Raw genomic sequence first — 21101 nt, forward strand, 5'->3', positions numbered from 1 at the left:
CTTACAGTCCTCGCTACAGCCTGCCTTGGTCGAGGCAATTCGCTCCACGTCCGAAACCCTGCACATAGAAGTTCATTCGTGGAAGAGCCCAAAGAGAACAGTGGGAGAAAAGCTTCTTGTGTTACCCCTGCAAGTAAAGCAGAGTTCTACCGTTAAAACTGTGTGTTTTAGGATAGGATATGCTTACAGTCCTCGCTACAGCCTGCCTTGGTTGAGGCAGTTCGCTCCACGTCGCAAACCCTGCATATAGAATTTCATTCGTGGAAGAGCCCAAAGAGTACACACTGGGAGAAAAGCTGCTTGTGTTACCCCTGCAACTAAAGCAGAGTTCTACCGTTAAAACTTGGTGGTTCGGGAGAGGATATGCTTACAGTCCTCGCTACAGCCTGCCTTGGTTGAGGCAGTTCGCTCCACGTCTCAAACCCTGCATATAGAAGTTCATTCGTGGAAGAGCCCAAAGAGTACACAGTGGGAGAAAAGCTGCTTGTGTTCCTCCTGCAACTAAAGCAGAGTTCTACCGATAAAACTGCATGGTTTGGGAGAGGATATGCTTACAGTCCTCGCTACAGCCTGCCATGGTTGAGGCAGTTCGCTCCACGTGGGAAACCCTGCATATACAAGTTCATTCGTGAAGAGACCAAAGACTACACATTGGGAGAAATGCTGCTTGTGTTCCACCTGCAACTAAAGCAGAGTTCTTCGGGTAAAACTGCGTGTTTTGGGAGAGAAATGCTTACAGTCCTTACGAGAGCCTGCCTTCTTTGAGGCACTTCTGGGCACGTGGGACACCCTGCATATTGAAGACTCATTCGGGGAAGGGCACTTTGTATAAAGTGTGGGACAAATGCAGCTTGTGTTCAACCTGCAACTAAAGCAGAGTTCTTCAGGTAAAAGTGCTGTGTTTTCAGAGTGGAAATTCTTAGAGACCACAGTAGTGCCTGCCATGGCTGAGGCAGTTCGCTCCACGCGGGAAACCATTCTTATAGAACAAGTTCATTAGGGGAAGTGCCCAATGTGTACACTGAGGGAGAAAAGATGCTTGTGTTGCCCCTGCAACTAAAGCAGAGTTCTTCGGGTAAACCTGCGTGATTTGGTAGAGGATATGCTTACAGTCCTCGCTACAGCCTGCCATGGTGGAGGCAGTTCGCTCCTCGTGGGAATCCCTGCATAAAGAAGTTCATTCGTGTAAGGGCCCAAAGTGTACACAGTGGGAGTAATGCTGCTTGTATTCCACCTGCAACTAAAGCAGAATTCTTTGGTAAAACTGCCGTGTTTTGTAAGAGGAAATGCTTACAGTCCTCGCTACAGCCTGCCTTGGTTGAGGCGGTTTGCTCCACGTCGGAAACCCTGCATATAGCAGTTCATTCGTAGAAGAGCCCAAAGGAGTGCACAGTGGGAGAAAAGCTGCTTGTATTCCACCTGCAACTAAAGCAGAATTCTTTGTTAAAACTGCCGTGTTTGGAAGAGTAAATGCTTACAGGCTTCGCTACAGCCTGCCTTGGTTGACGCAGTTCGCTCCACGTAGGAAACCCTGCATATAGAAGTTCATTCGTGGAAGAGCCCAAAGAGTACACAGTGGGAGAAAAGCTGCATGTGTTCCCCCTGCAACTAAAGCAGAGTTCTACCGTTAAAACTGCGTGTTTTGGGATAGGTTATGCTTACAGTCCTCGCTACAGCCTGCCTTGGTTGAGGCAGTTCGCTCCACGTTGGAAACCCTGCATATAGAAGTTCATTCGTGGAAGAGCGCAAAGAGTACTCAGTGGGAGAAAAGGTTCTTGTGTTACCTCTGCAACTAAAGCAGAGTTCTACCGTTAAAACTGCGTGGTTTGGGAGAGGATATGCTTACAGTTCTCGCTATAGCCGGCCTTGGTTGAGGCAGTTCGCTCCACGTCGCAAAGCCTGCATATAGGAGTTCATTCGTGGAAGAGCTCAAAGAGTACACAGTGGGAGAAAAACTTCTTGTGTTACCCCTGCAACTAAAGCAGAGTTCTACCGTTAAAACTGCGTGGTTTGGGAGAGGATATGTTTACAGTCCTCGCTACAGCTTGCCAAGATGGAGGCTGTTCGCTCTTCGTGGGAATCCCTGCATAAAGAAGTTCATTCGTGTTAAAGCCCAAAGAGTACACAGTGGAAGAAATGCTGTTGTGTTCCACCTGCAACTAAAGCAGAGTTCTTCGGGTAAAACTACCGTGTTTTGTAAGAGGGAATGCTTACAGTCCTCCCTACAGCCTGCCTTGGTTGAGGCAGTTCGCTCCACGTCGGAAACCCTGCATATAGAAGTTCATTCGTGGAAGAGCCCAAAGAGTACACAGTGGGAGAAAAGCTGCTTGTGTTACCCCTGCAACTAAAGCAGAATTCTACCGTTAAAACTGCGTGTTTTGGCATAGGATATGCTTACAGTCCTCGCTACAGCCTGCCACGGTTGAGGCAGTTCGCTCCTCGTGGGAATCCCTGCATAAAGAAGTTCATTCGTGTAAGAGCCCAAAGAGTACACAGTGGGATTAACGCTGCTTGTATTCCACCTGCAACTAAAGCAGAATTCTTTGGTAAAACTGCCGTGTTTTGTAAGAGGAAATGCTTACAGTCCTCGCTACAGCCTGCCTTGGTCGAGGCAATTCGCTCCACGTCCGAAACCCTGCACATAGAAGTTCATTCGTGGAAGAGCCCAAAGAGAACAGTGGGAGAAAAGCTTCTTGTGTTACCCCTGCAAATAAAGCAGAGTTCTACCGTTAAAACTGTGTGTTTTAGGATAGGATATGCTTACAGTCCTCGCTACAGCCTGCCTTGGTTGAGGCAGTTCGCTCCACGTCGCAAACCCTGCATATAGAATTTCATTCGTGGAAGAGCCCAAAGAGTACACACTGGGAGAAAAGCTGCTTGTGTTACCCCTGCAACTAAAGCAGAGTTCTACCATTAAAACTTGGTGGTTCGGGAGAGGATATGCTTACAGTCCTCGCTACAGCCTGCCTTGGTTGAGGCAGTTCGCTCCACGTCTCAAACCCTGCATATAGAAGTTCATTCGTGGAAGAGCCCAAAGAGTACACAGTGGGAGAAAAGCTGCTTGTGTTACCCCTGCAACTAAAGCAGAGTTCTACCGTTAAAACTGCGTGGTTTGGGAGAGGATATGCTTACAGTCCTCGCTACAGCCTGCCTTGGTTGAGGCAGTTCGCTCCACGTCGCAAACCCTGCATATAGAAGTTCATTCGTGGAAGAGCCCAAAGAGTACACAGTGGGAGAAAAGCTGCTTGTGTTACCCCTGCAACTAAAGCAGAGTTCTACCGTTAAAACTGCCTGCTTTGGGAGAGGATATGCTTACAGTCCTTGCTACAGGCTGCCATGGTGGAAGCAGTTCGCTCCTCGTGGGAATCCCTGCATAAAGAAGTTCATTCGTGTAAGAGCCCAAAGAGTACACAGTGGGAATAACGCTGCTTGTATTCCACCTGCAACTAAAGCAGAATTCTTTGGTAAAACTGCCGTGTTTTGTAAGAGGAAATGCTTACAGTCCTCGCTACAGCCTGCCTTGGTCGAGGCAATTCGCTCCACGTCCGAAACCCTGCACATAGAAGTTCATTCGTGGAAGAGCCGAAAGAGTACACAGTGGGTGAAAAGCTGCTTGTGTTACCCCTGCAAGTAAAGCAGAGTTCTACCGTTAAAACTGTGTGTTTTAGGATAGGATATGCTTACAGTCCTCGCTACAGCCTGCCTTGGTTGAGGCAGTTCGCTCCACGTCGCAAACCCTGCATATAGAATTTCATTCGTGGAAGAGCCCAAAGAGTACACACTGGGAGAAAAGCTGCTTGTGTTACCCCTGCAACTAAAGCAGAGTTCTACCGTTAAAACTTGGTGGTTCGGGAGAGGATATGCTTACAGTCCTCGCTACAGCCTGCCTTGGTTGAGGCAGTTCGCTCCACGTCCCAAACCCTGCATATAGAAGTTCATTCGTGGAAGAGCCCAAAGAGAACACAGTGGGAGAAAAGCTGCTTGTGTTACCCCTGCAACTAAAGCAGAGTTCTACCGTTAAAACTGCCTGCTTTGGGAGAGGATATGCTTACAGTCCTTGCTACAGGCTGCCATGGTGGAAGCAGTTCGCTCCTCGTGGGAATCCCTGCATAAAGAAGTTCATTCGTGTAAGAGCCCAAAGAGTACACTGTGGGAATAACGCTGCTTGTATTCCACCTGCAACTAAAGCAGAATTCTTTGGAAAAACTGCCGTGTTTTGTAAGAGGAAATGCTTACACTCCTCGCTACAGCCTGCCTTGGTCGAGGCAATTCGCTCCACGTCCGAAACCCTGCACATAGAAGTTAATTCGTGGAAGAGCCGAAAGAGTACACAGTGGGAGAAAAGCTGCTTGTGTTACCCCTGCAAGTAAAGCAGAGTTCTACCATTAAAACTGTGTGTTTTAGGATAGGATATGCTTACAGTCCTCGCTACAGCCTGCCTTGGTTGAGGCAGTTCGCTCCACGTCGCAAACCCTGCATATAGAATTTCATTCGTGGAAGAGCCCAAAGAGTACACAGTGGGAGAAAAGCTGCTTGTGTTACCCCTGCAACTAAAGCAGAGTTCTACCGTTAAAACTGCCAGCTTTGGGAGAGGATATGCTTACAGTCCTTGCTACAGCCTGCCTTGGTTGAGGCAGTTCGCTCCTCGTGTGAATCCCTGCATAAAGAAGTTCATTCATGTAAGAGCCCCAAGAGTACACAGTGGGAGTAAGGCTGCTTGTATTCCACCTGCAACTAAAGCAGAATTCTTTGGTAAATCTGCCGTGTTTTGGAAGAGTAAATGCTTACAGTCCTCGCTACAGCCTGCCTTCGTTGAGGCAGTTCGCTCCACGTAGGAAACCCTGCATATAGAAGTTCATTCGTGGAAGAGCCCAAAGAGTACAGAGTGGGAGAAAAGCTGCTTGTGTTACCCCTGCAACTAAAGCAGAGTTCTACCGTTAAAACTGCGTGTTTTGGAATAGGTTATGCTTACAGTCCTCGCTACCGCCTACCTTGTTTGAGGCAGTTCGCTCCACGTCGGAAACCCTGCATATAGAAGTTCATTCGTGGAAGAGCCCAAAGAGTACACAGTGGGAGAAAAGGTGCTTGTGTTACTCCTGCAACTAAAGCAGAGTTCTACCGTTAAAACTGAGTGGTTTGGGAGAGGATATGCTTACACTCCTCGCTATAGCCGGCCTTGGTTGAGGCAGTTCGCTCCACTTCGCAAACCCTGCATATAGAAGTTCATTCGTGGAAGAGCCCAAAGAGTACACAGTGGGAGAAAAACTTCTTGTGTTACCCCTGCAACTAAAGCAGAGTTCTACCGTTAAAACTGCGTGGTTTGGGAGAGGATATGCTTACAGTCCTCGCTACAGCCTGCCAAGATGGAGGCTGTTCGCTCCTCGTGGGAATCCCTGCATAAAGAAGTTCATTCGTGTTAAAGTCCAAAGAGTACACAGTGGGAGAAATGCTGTTGTGTTCCACCTGCAACTAAAGAAGAGTTCTTCGGGTAAAACTGCCGTGTTTTGTAAGAGGAAATGCTTACACTCCTCGCTACAGCCTGCCTTGGTTGAGGCAGTTCGCTCCACGTCGGAAACCCTGCATATAGAAGTTCATTCGTGGAAGAGCCCAAAGAGTACACAGTGGGAGAAAAGCTGCTTGTGTTACCCCTGCAACTAAAGCAGAGTTCTACCGTTAAAACTGCGTGGTTTGGGAGAGGATATGCTTACACTCCTCGCTACAGCCTGCCATGGTTGAGGCAGTTCGGTCCACGTGGGAAAACCTGCATATACAAGTTCATTCGTGAAGAGACCAAAGACTACACAGTGGGAGAAATGCTGCTTGTGTTCCACCTGCAACTAAAGCAGAGTTCTTCGGGTAAAAGTGCGTGTTTTGGGAGAGGAAATGCTTACAGTCCTTACGAGAGCCTGCCTTCATTGACGCAGTTCGCTGCACGTGGGACACCCTGCATATTGAAGATTCATTCGGGGAAGGGCACTTTGTATAAAGTGTGGGACAAATGCAGCTTGTGTTCCACCTGCAACTAAAGCAGAGTTCTTCGGGTAAAAGTGCCGTGTTTTCAGAGAGGAAATTCTTAGAGACCACAGTAGTGCCTGCCATGGCTGAGGCAGTTCGCTCCACGTGGGAAACCATTCTTATAGAACAAGTTCATTAGGGGAAGTGCCCAATGTGTACACAGTGGGAGTAATGCGGCTTGTATTCCACCTGCAACTAAAGCAGAATTCTTTGGTAAAACTGCCGTGTTTTGTAAGAGGAAATGCTTACAGTCCTCGCTACAGCCTGCCTTGGTTGAGGCAGTTCGCTCCACGTCGGAAACCCTGCATATAGAAGTTCATTCGTGGAAGAGCCCAAAGAGTACACAGTGGGAGATAAGCTGCTTGTGTTACTCCTGCAACTAAAGCAGAGTTCTACCATTAAAACTGCGTGTTGTTGGATAAGATATGCTTACAGTCCTCGCTACAGCCTGCCACAGTTGAGGCAGTTCGATCCTCGTGGGAATCCCTGCATAAAGAAGTTCATTTGTGGAAGAGCCCAAAGATTACACACTGTGAGTAATGCTGCTTGTGTTCCACCTGCAACTAACGCAGAGTTTCTTGGGTAAAACTGCCGTGTTTGGAAGAGGAAATGCTTACAGTCCTCGCTACAGCCTCCCTTGGTAGAGGCAGTTCGCTCCAAGTCGGAAACCCTGCATATAGAAGTTCATTCGTGGAAGAGCCCAAAGAGTACACAGTGGGAGAAAAGCTGCTTGTGTTATTCCTGCAAGTAAAGCAGAGTTCTTCCGTTAAAACTGCGTGGTTTGGGAGAGGATATGCTTACAGTCCTCGCTACAGCCTGCCTTGGTTGAGGCAGTTCGCTCCACGTCGCAAATCCTGCATATAGAAGTTCATTCGTGGAAGAGCCCAAAGAGTACACAGTGGGAGAAAAACTTCTTGTGTTACCCCTGCAACTAAAGCAGATTTCTACCGTTAAAACTGCCTGCTTTAGGAGAGGATATGCTTACAGTCCTCGCTACAGCCTGCCATGGTGGAGGCAGTTCGCTCCTCGTGGGAAACCCTGCATAGAGAAGTTCATTCGTGGAAGAGCCCAAAGAGTACAGAGTGGGAGAAAAGCTGCTTGTGTTACTCCTGCAACTAAAGCAGAGTTCTACCGTTAAAAATGCGTGGTTTGGGAGAGGATATGCTTACCGTCCTCGCTACAGCCTGCCTTGGTTGAGGCAGTTCGCTCCTCGTGGGAATCCCTGCATAAAAAGTTCATTCGTGTAAGAGCCCGAAGAGTACACAGTGGGAGTAAGGCTGCTTGTATTCCACCTGCAACTAAAGCAGAATTCTTTGGTAAAACTGCCGTGTTTTGTAAAAGGAAATGCTTACAGTCCTCGCTACAGCCTGCCTTCGTTGACGCAGTTCGCTCCACGTCGGAAACCCTGCATATAGAAGTTCATTCGTGGAAGAGCCCAAAGAGTACACAGTGGGAGAAAAGCTGCTTGTGTTACCCCTGCAACTAAAGCAGAGTTCTACCGTTAAAACTGCGTGGTTTGGGAGAGTATATGCTTACAGTCCTCGCTACAGCCTGCCACGGATGAGGCAGTTCGATCCACGTGAGAATCCCTGCATAAAGAAGTTCATTCGTGTAAGAGCCCAAAGAGTCCACAGTGGGAGGAATGATGCTTGTGTTACACCTACATCTAAAGCAGAATTCTTTGGTAAAACTGCCCTGTTTTGGGAGAGGAAATGCTTACAGTCCTCGCTACAGCCTGCCTTGGTTGAGGCAGTTCGCTCCACGTTGGAAACCCTGCATATAGAAGTTCATTCTTGGAAGAGCCCAAAGAGTACACAGTGGGAGAAAAGCTGCTTGTGTTATTCCGGCAACTAAAGCAGAGTTCTACCGTTAAAACTGCGTGGTTTGGGAGAGGATATGCTTACAGTCCTCGCTACAGCCTGCCTTGGTTGAGGCAGTTCGCTCCACGTCGCAAACCCTGCATATAGAAGTTCATTCGTGGAAGAGCCCAAAGAGTACACAGTGGGAGAAAAACTTCTTGTGTTACCCCTGCAACTAAAGCAGAGTTCTACCGTTAAAACTGCGTGGTTTGGGAGAGGATATGCTTACAGTCCTCGCTACACCCTGCCAAGTTGGAGGCTGTTCGCTCCTCGTGGGAATCCCTGCATAAAGAATTTCATTCGTGTTAAAGCCCAAAGAGAACACAGTGGGAGAAATGCTGTTGTGTTCCACCTGCAACTAAAGCAGAGTTCTTCCGGTAAAACTGCCGTGTTTTGTAAGAGGAAATGCTTACAGTCCTCGCTACAGCCTGCCTTGGTTGAGGCAGTTCGCTCCACGTCTGAAACCCTGCATATAGAAGTTCATTCGTGAGGAGACCAAAGACTACACAGTGGGAGAAATGCTGCTTGTGTTCCACCTGCCACTAAAGCAGAGTTCTTCGGGTAAAACTGCGTGTTTTGGGAGAGGAAATGCTTACAGTCCTTACGAGAGCCTGCCTTCCTTGAGGCAGTTCGCTGCACGTGGGACACCCTGCATATTGAAGATTCATTCGGGGAAGGGCACTTTGTATAAAGTGTGGGACAAATGCAGATTGTGTTCCACCTGCAACTAAAGCAGAGTTCTTCGGGTAAAAGTGCCGTGTTTTCAGAGAGGAAATTCTTAGAGACCACAGTAGTGCCTGCCATGGCTGAGGCACTTCGCTCCACGCGGGAAACCATTCTTATAGAACAAGTTCATTGAGGGAAGTGCCCAATGTGTACACAGTGGGAGTAATGCTGCTTGTATTCCACCTGCAACTAAAGCAGTATTCTTTGGTAAAACTGCCGTGTTTGGAAGAGTAAATGCTTACAGGCCTCGCTACAGCCTGCCTTGGTTGAGGCAGTTCGCTCCACGTAGGAAACCCTGCATATAGAAGTTCATTCGTGGAAGAGCCCAAAGAGTACACAGTGGGAGAAAAGCTGCTTGTGTTACCCCTGCAACTAAAGCAGAGTTCTACCGTTAAAACTGCGTGGTTTGGGAGAGGATATGCTTACAGTCCTCTCTATAGCCTGCCTTGGTTGAGGCAGTTCGCTCCACGTCGCAAAACCTGCATATAGAAGTTCATTCGTGGAAGAGCCCAAAGAGTACACAGTGGGAGAAAAACTTCTTGTGTTACCCCTGCAACTAAAGCAGATTTCTACCTTTAAAATTGCCTGCTATGGAAGAGGATATGCTTACAGTGCTCGCTACAGCCTGCCTTGGTTGAGGCAGTTCGCTCCTCGTGGGAATCCCTGCATAAAGAATTCCATTCGTGTAAGAGCCCAAAGAGCATAGAGTGGGAGTAAGGCTGCTTGTATTCCACCTGCAACTAAAGCAGAATTCTTTGGTAAAACTGCCGTGTTTTGTAAAAGGAAATGCTTACAGTCCTCGCTACAGCCTGCCTTCATTGAGGCAGTTCGCTCCACGTCGGAAACCCTGCATATAGAAGTTCATTCGTGGAAGAGCCCAAAGAGTACACAGTGGGAGAAAAGCTGCTTGTGTTACTCCTGCAACTAAAGCAGAGTTCTACCGTTAAAACTGCGTGGTTTGGGAGAGGATATGCTTACAGTCCTCGCTACAGCCTGCCTTCGTTGAGGCAGTTCGCTCCTCGTGGGAATCCCTGCATATACAAGTTCATTCGTGTAAGAGCCCAAAGAGTACACAGTGGGAGAAATAATGCTTGTGTTACACCTGCAACTAAAGCAGAATTATTTGGTAAAACTGCCGTGTTTTGTAAGAGGAAATGCTTACAGTCCTCGCTACAGCCTGCCTTGGTTGAGGCAGTTCGCTCCACGTCGGAAACCCTGCATATAGAAGTTCATTCGTGGAAGAGCCCAAAGGAGTGCACAGTGGGAGAAAAGCTGCTTGTATTCCACCTGCAACTAAAGCAGAATTCTTTGTTAAAACTGCCGTGTTTGGAAGAGTAAATGCTTACAGGCTTCGCTACAGCCTGCCTTGGTTGAGGCAGTCCGCTCCACGTAGGAAACCCTGCATATAGAAGTTCATTCGTGGAAGAGCCTAAAGAGTACACAGTGGGAGAAAAGCTGCTTGTGTTCCCCCTGCAACTAAAGCAGAGTTCTACCGTTAAAACTGCGTGTTTTGGGATAGGTTATGCTTACAGTCCTCGCTACAGCCTGCCTTGGTTGAGGCAGTTCGCTCCACGTCGGAAACCCTGCATATAGAAGTTCATTCGTGGAAGAGCGCAAAGAGTACACAGTGGGAGAAAAGGTGCTTGTGTTACCTCTGCAACTAAAGCAGAGTTCTACCGTTAAAACTGCGTGGTTTGGGAGAGGATATGCTTACAGTCCTCGCTATAGCCGGCCTTGGTTGAGGCAGTTCGCTCCACGTCGCAAAGCCTGCATATAGAAGTTCATTCGTGGAAGAGCCCAAAGAGTACACAGTGGGAGAAAAACTTCTTGTGTTACCCCTGCAACTAAAGCAGAGTTCTACCGTTAAAACTGCGTGGTTTGGGAGAGGATATGCTTACAGTCCTCGCTATAGCCGGCCTTGGTTGAGGCAGTTCGCTCCACGTCGGAAACCCTGCATATAGAAGTTCATTCGTGTAAGAGCCCAAAGAGTACACAGTGGGAGTAATGCTGCTTGTATTCCACCTGCAGCTAAAGCAGAATTCTTTGGTAAAACTGCCGTGTTTTGAAAGAGGAAATGCTTAAACTCCTCGCTACAGCCTGCCTTGGTTGAGGCAGTTCTCTCCACGTCGGAAACCCTGCATATAGAAGTTCATTCGTGGAAGAGCCCAAAGAGTACACAGTGGGAGAAAAGCTGCTTGTGTTACCCCTGAAACTAAAGCAGAGTTCTACCGTTAAAACTGCCTGCTTTGGGAGAGGATATGCTTACAGTCCTCGCTACAGCCTGCCATGCTTGAGGCAGTTCGCTCCACGTGGGAAACCCTGCATATACAAGTTCATTCGTGAAGAGACCAAAGAGTACACAGTGGGAGAAATGATGCTTGTGTTACACCTGCAACTAAAGCAGAATTCTTTGGTAAAACTGCCGTGTTTTGGAAGAGGAAATGCTTACAGTCCTAGCTACAGCCTACCTTGGTGGAGGCAGTTCGCTCCTCGTGGGAATCCCTGCATAAAGAAGTTCATTCGTGTAAGAGCCCAAAGAGTACACAGTGGGAGTAATTCTGCTTGTATTCCACCTGCACCTAAAGCAGAATTCTGTTGTAAAACTGCCGTGTTTTGTAAGAGGAAATGCTTACAGTCCTCGCTTCAGCCTGCCTTGGTTGAGGCAGTTCGCTCCACGTCGCAAACCCTGCATATAGAAGTTCATTCGTGGAAGAGCCCAAAGAGTACACAGTGGGAATATCGCTGCTTGTATTCCACCTGCAACTAAAGTAGAATTCTTTGGTAAAACTGCCGTGTTTTGTAAGACGAAATGCTTACAGTCCTCGCTACAGCCTGCCTTGGTCGAGGCAATTCGCTCCACGTCCGAAACCCTGCACATAGAAGTTCATTCGTGGAAGAGCCCAAAGACTACACAGTGGGAGAAAAGCTGCTTGTGTTACCCCTGCAAGTAAAGCAGAGTTCTACTGATAAAACTGTGTGTTTTAGGATAGGATATGCTTACAGTCCTCGCTACAGCCTGCCTTGGTTGAGGCAGTTCGCTCCACGTCGCACACCCTGCATATAGAATTTCATTCGTGGAAGAGCCCAAAGAGTACACACTGGGAGAAAAGCTGCTTGTGTTACCCCTGCAACTAAAGCAGAGTTCTACCGTTAAAACTTGGTGGTTCAGGAGAGGATATGCTTACAGTCCTCGCTACAGCCTGCCTTGGTTGAGGCAGTTCGCTCCTCGTGTGAATCCCTGCATAAAGAAGTTCATTCGTGTAAGAGCCCCAAGAGTACACAGTGGGAGTAAGGCTGCTTGTATTCCACCTGCAACTAAAGCAGAATTCTTTGGTAAATCTGCCGTGTTTTGGAAGAGTAAATGCTTACAGGCCTCGCTACAGCCTGCCTTCGTTGAGGCAGTTCGCTCCACGTAGGAAACCCTGCATATAGAAGTTCATTCGTGGAAGAGCCCAAAGAGTACACAGTGGGAGAAAAGCTGCTTGTGTTACCCCTGCAACTAAAGCAGAGTTCTACCGTTAAAACTGCGTGTTTTGGGATAGGTTATGCTTACAGTCCTCGCTACCGCCTACCTTGTTTGAGGCAGTTCGCTCCACGTCGGAAACCCTGCATATAGAAGTTCATTCGTGGAAGAGCCCAAAGAGTACACAGTGGGAGAAAAGGTGCTTGTGTTCCCCCTGCAACTAAAGCAGAGTTCTACCGTTAAAACTGAGTGGTTTGGGAGAGGATATGCTTACACTCCTCGCTATACCCGGCCTTGGTTGAGGCAGTTCGCTCCACTTCGCAAACCCTGCATATAGAAGTTCATTCGTGGAAGAGCCCAAAGAGTACACAGTGGGAGAAAAATTTCTTGTGTTACCCCTGCAACTAAAGCAGAGTTCTACCGTTAAAACTGCGTGGTTTGGGAGAGGATATGCTTACAGTCCTCGCTACAGCCTGCCAAGATGGAGGCTGTTCGCTCCTCGTGGGAATCCCTGCATAAAGAAGTTCATTCGTGTTAAAGCCCAAAGAGTACACAGTGGGAGAAATGCTGTTGTGTTCCACCTGCAACTAAAGAAGAGTTCTTCGGGTAAAACTGCCGTGTTTTGTAAGAGGAAATGCTTACACTCCTCGCTACAGCCTGCCTTGGTTGAGGCAGTTCGCTCCACGTCGGAAACCCTGCATATAGAAGTTCATTCGTGGAAGAGCCCAAAGAGTACACAGTGGGAGAAAAACTTCTTGTGTTACCCCTGCAACTAAAGCAAAGTTCTACCGTTAAAACTGCGTGGTTTGGGAGAGGATATGCTTACAGTCCTCGCTACAGCCTGCCAAGATGGAGGCTGTTCGCTCCTCGTTCGAATCCCTGCATAAAGAAGTTCATTCGTGTTAAAGCCCAAAGAGTACACAGTGGGAGAAATGCTGTTGTGTTCCACCTGCAACTAAAGAAGAGTTCTCCGGGTAAAACTGCCGTGTTTTGTAAGAGGAAATGCTTACACTCCTCGCTACAGCCTGCCTTGGTTGAGGCAGTTCGCTCCACGTCGGAAACCCTGCATATAGAAGTTCATTCGTGGAAGAGCCCAAAGAGTACACAGTGGGAGAAAAGCTGCTGGTGTTACCCCTGCAACTAAAGCAGAGTTCTACCGTTAAAACTGCGTGGTTTGGGAGAGGATATGCTTACAGTCCTCGCTACAGCCTGCCTTGGTTGAGGCAGTTCGCTCCACGTCGCAAACACTGCATATAGAAGTTCATTCGTGGAAGAGCCCAAAGAGTACACAGTGGGAGAAAAGCTGCTTGTGTTACCCCTGCAACTAAAGCAGAGTTCTACCGTTAAAACTGCCTGCTTTGGGAGAGGATATGCTTACAGTCCTTGCTACAGGCTGCCATGATGGAAGCAGTTCGCTCCTCGTGGGAATCCCTGCATAAAGAAATTCATTCGTGTAAGAGCCCAAAGAGTACACAGTGGGAGAAAAGCTGCTGGTGTTACCCCTGCAACTAAAGCAGAGTTCTACCGTTAAAACTGCGTGGTTTGGGAGAGGATATGCTTACAGTCCTCGCTACAGCCTGCCTTGGTTGAGGCAGTTCGCTCCACGTCGCAAACACTGCATATAGAAGTTCATTCGTGGAAGAGCCCAAAGAGTACACAGTGGGAGAAAAGCTGCTTGTGTTACCCCTGCAACTAAAGCAGAGTTCTACCGTTAAAACTGCCTGCTTTGGGAGAGGATATGCTTACAGTCCTTGCTACAGGCTGCCATGATGGAAGCAGTTCGCTCCTCGTGGGAATCCCTGCATAAAGAAATTCATTCGTGTAAGAGCCCAAAGAGTACACAGTGGGAATAACGCTGCTTGTATTCCACCTGCAACTAAAGCAGAATTCTTTGGTAAAACTGCCGTGTTTTGTAAGAGGAAATGCTTACAGTCCTCGCTACAGCCTGCCTTGGTCGAGGCAATTCGCTCCACGTCCGAAACCCTTCACATAGAAGTTCATTCGTGGAAGAGCCGAAAGAGTACACAGTGGGTGAAAAGCTGCTTGTGTTACCCCTGCAAGTAAAGCAGAGTTCTACCGTTAAAACTGTGTGTTTTAGGATAGGATATGCTTACAGTCCTCGCTACAGCCTGCCTTGGTTGAGGCAGTTCGCTCCACGTCGCAAACCCTGCATATAGAAGTTCATTCGTGGAAGAGCCCAAAGAGTACACACTGGGAGAAAAGCTGCTTTGTGTTACCCCTGCAACTAAAGCAGAGTTTTACCGTTAAAAATGCGTGGTTTGGGAGAGGATATGCTTACCGTCCTTGCTACAGCCTGCCTTGGTTGAGGCAGTTCGCTCCTCGTGTGAATCACTGCATAAAAAGTTCATTCGTGTAAGAACCCGAAGAGTACACAGTGGGAGTAAGGCTGCTTGTATTCCACCTGCAACTAAAGCAGAATTCTTTGGTAAAACTGCCGTGTTTTGTAAAAGGAAATGCTTACAGTCCTCGCTACAGCCTGCCTTCGTTGACGCAGTTCGCTCCACGTCGGAAACCCTGCATATAGAAGTTCATTCGTGGAAGAGCCCAAAGAGTACACAGTGGGAGAAAAGCTGCTTGTGTTACCCCTGCAACTAAAGCAGAGTTCTACCGTTAAAACTGCGTGGTTTGGGAGAGGATATGGTTACAGTCCTCGCTACAGCCTGCCACGGATGAGGCAGTTCGATCCACGTGAGAATCCCTGCATAAAGAAGTTCATTCGTGTAAGAGCCCAAAGAGTCCACAGTGGGAGGAATGATGCTTGTGTTACACCTACATCTAAAGCAGAATTCTTTGGTAAAACTGCCCTGTTTTGGGAGAGGAAATGCTTACAGTCCTCGCTACAGCCTGCCTTGGTTGAGGCAGTTCGCTCCACGTTGGAAACCCTGCATATAGAAGTTCATTCTTGGAAGAGCCCAAAGAGTACACAGTGGGAGAAAAGCTGCTTGTGTTATTCCTGCAACTAAAGCAGAGTTCTACCGTTAAAACTGCGTGGTTTGGGAGAGGATATGCTTACAGTCCTCGCTACAGCCTGCCTTGGTTGAGGCAGTTCGCTCCACGTCGCAAACCCTGCATATAGACGTTCATTCGTGGAAGAGCCCAAAGAGTACACAGTGGGAGAAAAACTTCTTGTGTTACCCCTGCAACTAAAGCAGATTTCTACCGTTAAAACTGCCTGCTTTAGGAGAGGATATGCTTACAGTCCTCGCTACAGCCTGCCATGGTGGAGGCAGTTCGCTCCTCGTGGGAAACCCTGCATAGAGAAGTTCATTCGTGGAAGAGCCCAAAGAGTACAGAGTTGGAGAAAAGCTGCTTGTGTTACCCCTGCAACTAAAGCAGAGTTCTTCGGGTAAAACTGCGTGTTTTGGGAGAGGAAATGCTTACAGTCCTTACGAGAGACTGCCTTCATTGAGGCAGTTCGCTGCACGTGGGACACCCTGCATATTGAAGATTCATTCGGGGAAGGGCACTTTGTATAAAGTGTGGGACAAATGCAGCTTGTGTTCCACCTGCAGCTAAAGCAGAGTTCTTCGGGTAAAAGTGCCGTGTTTTCAGAGAGGAAATTCTTAGAGACCACAGTAGTGCCTGCCATGGCTGAGGCAGTTCGCTCCACGCGGGAAACCATTCTTATAGAAGAAGTTCATTAGGGGAAGTGCCCAAGGTGTACACAGTGGGAGTAATGCTGCTTGTATTCCACCTGCAACTAAAGCAGAATTCTTTGGTAAAACTGCGTGTTTTGGGAGAGGAAATGCTTACAGTCCTCGCTACAGCCTGCCTTGGTTGAGGCAGTTCGCTCCACGTCGGAAACCCTGCATATAGAAGTTCATTCGTGGAAGAGCCCAAAGAGTACACAGTGGGAGAAAAGGTGCTTGTGTTACACCTGCAACTAAAGCAGAGTTCTACCGTTACAAATGCGTGGTTTGGGAGAGGATATGCTTAAAGTCCTCGCTATAGCCGGCCTTGGTTGAGGCAGTTCGCTCCACGTCGCAAACCCTGCATATAGAAGTTCATTCTTGGAAGAGCCCAAAGAGTGCACAGTGGGAGAAAAACTTCTTGTGTTACCCCTGCAACTAAAGCAGAGTTCTACCGTTAAAACTGCGTGGTTTGGGAGAGGATATGCTTACAGTCCTTGCTACAGCCTGCCAAGGTGGAGGCTGTTCGCTCCTCGTGGGAATCCCTGCATAAAGAATTTCATTCGTGTTAAAGCCCAAAGAGAACACAGTGGGAAAAATGCTGTTGTGTTCCACCTGCAACTAAAGCAGAGTTCTTCGGGTAAAACTGCCGTGTTTTGTAAGAGGAAATGCTTACAGTCCTCGCAACAGCCTGCCTTGGTTGAGGCAGTTCGCTCCACGTCTGAAACCCTGCATATAGAAGTTCATTCGTGAGGAGACCAAAGACTACACAGTGGGAGAAATGCTGCTTGTGTTCCACCTGCCACTAAAGCAGAGTTCTTCGGGTAAAACTGCGTGTTTTGGGAGAGGAAATGCTTACAGTCCTTACGAGAGCCTGCCTTCCTTGAGGCAGTTCGCTGCACGTGGGACACCCTGCATATTGAAGATTCATTCGGGGAAGGGCACTTTGTATAAAGTGTGGGACAAATGCAGCTTGTGTTCCACCTGCAACTAAAGCAGAGTTCTTCGGGTAAAAGTGCCGTGTTTTCAGAGAGGAAATTCTTAGAGACCACAGTAGTGCCTGCCATGGCTGAGGCACTTCGCTCCACGCGGGAAACCATTCTTATAGAACAAGTTCATTAGGGGAAGTGCCCAAGGTGTACACAGTGGGAGTAATGCTGCTTGTATTCCACCTGCAACTAAAGCAGTATTCTTTGGTAAAACTGCCGTGTTTGGAAGAGTAAATGCTTACAGGCCTCGCTACAGCCTGCCTTGGTTGAGGCAGTTCGCTCCACGTAGGAAACCCTGCATATAGAAGTTCATTCGTGGAAGAGCCCAAAGAGTACGCACTGGGAGAAAAGCTGCTTGTGTTACCCCTGCAACTAAAGCAGAGTTCTACCGTTAAAACTGCGTGGTTTGGGAGAGGATATGCTTACAGTCCTCTCTATAGCCTGCCTTGGTTGAGGCAGTTCGCTCCACGTCGCAAAACCTGCATATAGAAGTTCATTCGTGGAAGAGCCCAAAGAGTACACAGTGGGAGAAAAACTTCTTGTGTTACCCCTGCAACTAAAGCAGATTTCTACCTTTAAAATTGCCTGCTATGGAAGAGGATATGCTTACAGTGCTCGCTACAGCCTGCCTTGGTTGAGGCAGTTCGCTCCTCGTGGGAATCCCTGCATAAAAAATTCCATTCGTGTAAGAGCCCAAAGAGCATAGAGTGGGAGTAAGGCTGCTTGTATTCCACCTGCAACTAAAGCAGAATTCTTTGGTAAAACTGCCGTGTTTTGTAAAAGGAAATGCTTACAGTCCTCGCTACAGCCTGCCTTCATTGAGGCAGTTCGCTCCACGTCAGAAACCCTGCATATAGAAGTTCATTCGTGGAAGAGCCCAAAGAGTACACAGTGGGAGAAAAGCTGCTTGTGTTACTCCTGCAACTAAAGCAGAGTTCTACCGTTAAAACTGCGTGGTTTGGGAGAGGATATGCTTACAGTCCTCGCTACAGCCTGCCTTCGTTGAGGCAGTTCGCTCCTCGTGGGAATCCCTGCATATACAAGTTCATTCGTGTAAGAGCCCAAAGAGTACACAGTGGGAGAAATAATGCTTGTGTTACACCTGCAACTAAAGCAGAATTATTTGGTAAAACTGCCGTGTTTTGTAAGAGGAAATGCTTACAGTCCTCGCTACAGCCTGCCTTGGTTGAGGCAGTTCGCTCCACGTCGGAAACCCTGCATATAGAAGTTCATTCGTGGAAGAGCCCAAAGGAGTGCACAGTGGGAGAAAAGCTGCTTGTATTCCACCTGCAACTAAAGCAGAATTCTTTGTTAAAACTGCCGTGTTTGGAAGAGTAAATGCTTACAGGCTTCGCTACAGCCTGCCTTGGTTGAGGCAGTTCGCTCCACGTAGGAAACCCTGCATATAGAAGTTCATTCGTGGAAGAGCCTAAAGAGTACACAGTGGGAGAAAAGCTGCTTGTGTTCCCCCTGCAACTAAAGCAGAGTTCTACCGTTAAAACTGCGTGTTTTGGGATAGGTTATGCTTACAGTCCTCGCTACAGCCTGCCTTGGTTGAGGCAGTTCGCTCCACGTCGGAAACCCTGCATATAGAAGTTCATTCGTGGAAGAGCGCAAAGAGTACACAGTGGGAGAAAAGGTGCTTGTGTTACCTCTGCAACTAAAGCAGAGTTCTACCGTTAAAACTGCGTGGTTTGGGAGAGGATATGCTTACAGTCCTCGCTATAGCCGGCCTTGGTTGAGGCAGTTCGCTCCACGTCGCAAAGCCTGCATATAGAAGTTCATTCGTGGAAGAGCCCAAAGAGTACACAGTGGGAGAAAAACTTCTTCTGTTACCCCTGCAACTAAAGCAGAGTTCTACCGTTAAAACTGCGTCGTTTGGGAGAGGATATGTTTACAGTCCTCGCTATAGCTGGCCTTGGTTGAGGCAGTTCGCTCCACGTCGGAAACCCTGCATATAGAAGTTCATTCGTGTAAGAGCCCAAAGAGTACACAGTGGGAGTAATGCTGCTTGTATTCCACCTGCAGCTAAAGCAGAATTCTTTGGTAAAACTGCAGTGTTTTGAAAGAGGAAATGCTTAAAGTCCTCGCTACAGCCTGCCTTGGTTGAGGCAGTTCTCTCCACGTCGGAAACCCTGCATATAGAAGTTCATTCGTGGAAGAGCCCAAAGAGTACACAGTGGGAGAAAAGCTGCTTGTGTTACCCCTGCAACTAAAGCAGAGTTCTACCGTTAAAACTGCGTGGTTTGGGAGAGGATATGCTTACAGTCCTCGCTACAGCCTGCCATGGTTGAGGCAGTTCGCTCCACGTGGGAAACCCTGCATATACAAGTTCATTCGTGAAGAGACCAAAGAGTACACAGTGGGAGAAATGATGCTTGTGTTACACCTGCAACTAAAGCAGAATTCTTTGGTAAAACTGCCGTGTTTTGGAAGAGGAAATGCTTACAGTCCTAGCTACAGCCTACCTTGGTTGAGGCAGTTCGCTCCTCGTGGGAATCCCTGCATAAAGAAGTTCATTCGTGTAAGAGCCCAAAGAGTACACAGTGGGAGTAATTCTGCTTGTATTCCACCTGCACCTAAAGCAGAATTCTGTTGTAAAACTGCAGTGTTTTGTAAGAGGAAATGCTTACAGTCCTCGCTACAGCCTGCCTTGGTCGAGGCAATTCGCTCCACGTCCGAAACCCTTCACATAGAAGTTCATTCGTGGAAGAGCCCAAAGAGTACATAGTGGGAGAAAAGCTGCTTGTGTTACCCCTGCAAGTAAAGCAGAGTTCTACCGTTAAAACTGTGTGTTTTAGGATAGGATATGCTTACAGTCCTCGCTACAGCCTGCCTTGGTTGAGGCAGTTCGCTCCACGTCGCAATCCCTGCATATAGAATTTCATTCGTGGAAGAGCCCAAAGAGTACACAGTGGGAGAAAAGCTGCTTGTGTTACCCCTGCAACTAAAGCAGAGTTCTACCATTAAAACTGCCTGCTTTGGGAGAGGATATGCTTACAGTCCTTGCTACAGCCTGCCTTGGTTGAGGCAGTTCGCTCCTCGTGTGAATCCCTGCATAAAGAAGTTCATTCATGTAAGAGCCCCAAGAGTACACAGTGGGAGTAAGGCTGCTTGTATTCCACCTGCAACTAAAGCAGAATTCTTTGGTAAATCTGCTGTGTTTTGGAAGAGTAAATGCTTACAGGCCTCGCTACAGCCTGCCTTCGTTGAGGCAGTTCGCTCCACGTAGGAAACCCTGCATATAGAAGTTCATTCGTGGAAGAGCCCAAAGAGTACAGAGTGGGAGAAAAGCTGCTTGTGTTACTCCTGCAACTAAAGCAGAGTTCTACCGTTAAAACTGCGTGTTTTGGGATAGGTTATGCATACAGTCCTCGCTACCGCCTACCTTGTTTGAGGCAGTTCGCTCCACGTCGGAAACCCTGCATATAGAAGTTCATTCGTGGAAGAGCCCAAAGAGTACACAGTGGGAGAAAAGGTGCTTGTGTTACCCCTGCAACTAAAGCAGAGTTCTACCGTTAAAACTGAGTGGTTTGGGAGAGGATATGCTTACAGTCCTCGCTACAGCCTGCCACGGATGAGGCAGTTCGATCCACGTGAGAATCCCTGCATAAAGAAGTTCATTCGTGTAAGAGCCCAAAGAGTCCACAGTGGGAGGAATGATGCTTGTGTTACACCTACATCTAAAGCAGAATTCTTTGGTAAAACTGCCCTGTTTTGGGAGAGGAAATGCTTACAGTCCTCGCTACAGCCTGCCTTGGTTGAGGCAGTTCGCTCCACGTTGGAAACCCTGCATATAGAAGTTCATTCTTGGAAGAGCCCAAAGAGTACACAGTGGGAGAAAAGCTGCTTGTGTTATTCCTGCAACTAAAGCAGAGTTCTACCGTTAAAACTGCGTGGTTTGGGAGAGGATATGCTTACAGTCCTCGCTACAGCCTGCCTTGGTTGAGGCAGTTCGCTCCACGTCGCAAACCCTGCATATAGAAGTTCATTCGTGGAAGAGCCCAAAGAGTACACAGTGGGAGAAAAACTTCTTGTGTTAACCCTGCAACTAAAGCAGAGTTCTACCGTTAAAACTGCCTGCTTTAGGAGAGGATATGCTTACAGTCCTCGCTACAGCCTGCCATGGTGGAGGCAGTTCGCTCCTCGTGGGAAACCCTGCATAGAGAAGTTCATTCGTGGAAGAGCCCAAAGAGTACAGAGTTGGAGAAAAGCTGCTTGTGTTACCCCTGCAACTAAAGCAGAGTTCTTCGGGTAAAACTGCGGGTTTTGGGAGAGGAAATGCTTACAGTCCTTACGAGAGACTGCCTTCATTGAGGCAGTTCGCTGCACGTGGGACACCCTGCATATTGAAGATTCATTCGGGGAAGGGCACTTTGTATAAAGTGTGGGACAAATG

The sequence above is a fragment of the Mesoplodon densirostris genome, chromosome 9 (assembly GCF_025265405.1).
Source record: "Mesoplodon densirostris isolate mMesDen1 chromosome 9, mMesDen1 primary haplotype, whole genome shotgun sequence".
NCBI lineage: Eukaryota > Metazoa > Chordata > Mammalia > Artiodactyla > Ziphiidae > Mesoplodon > Mesoplodon densirostris.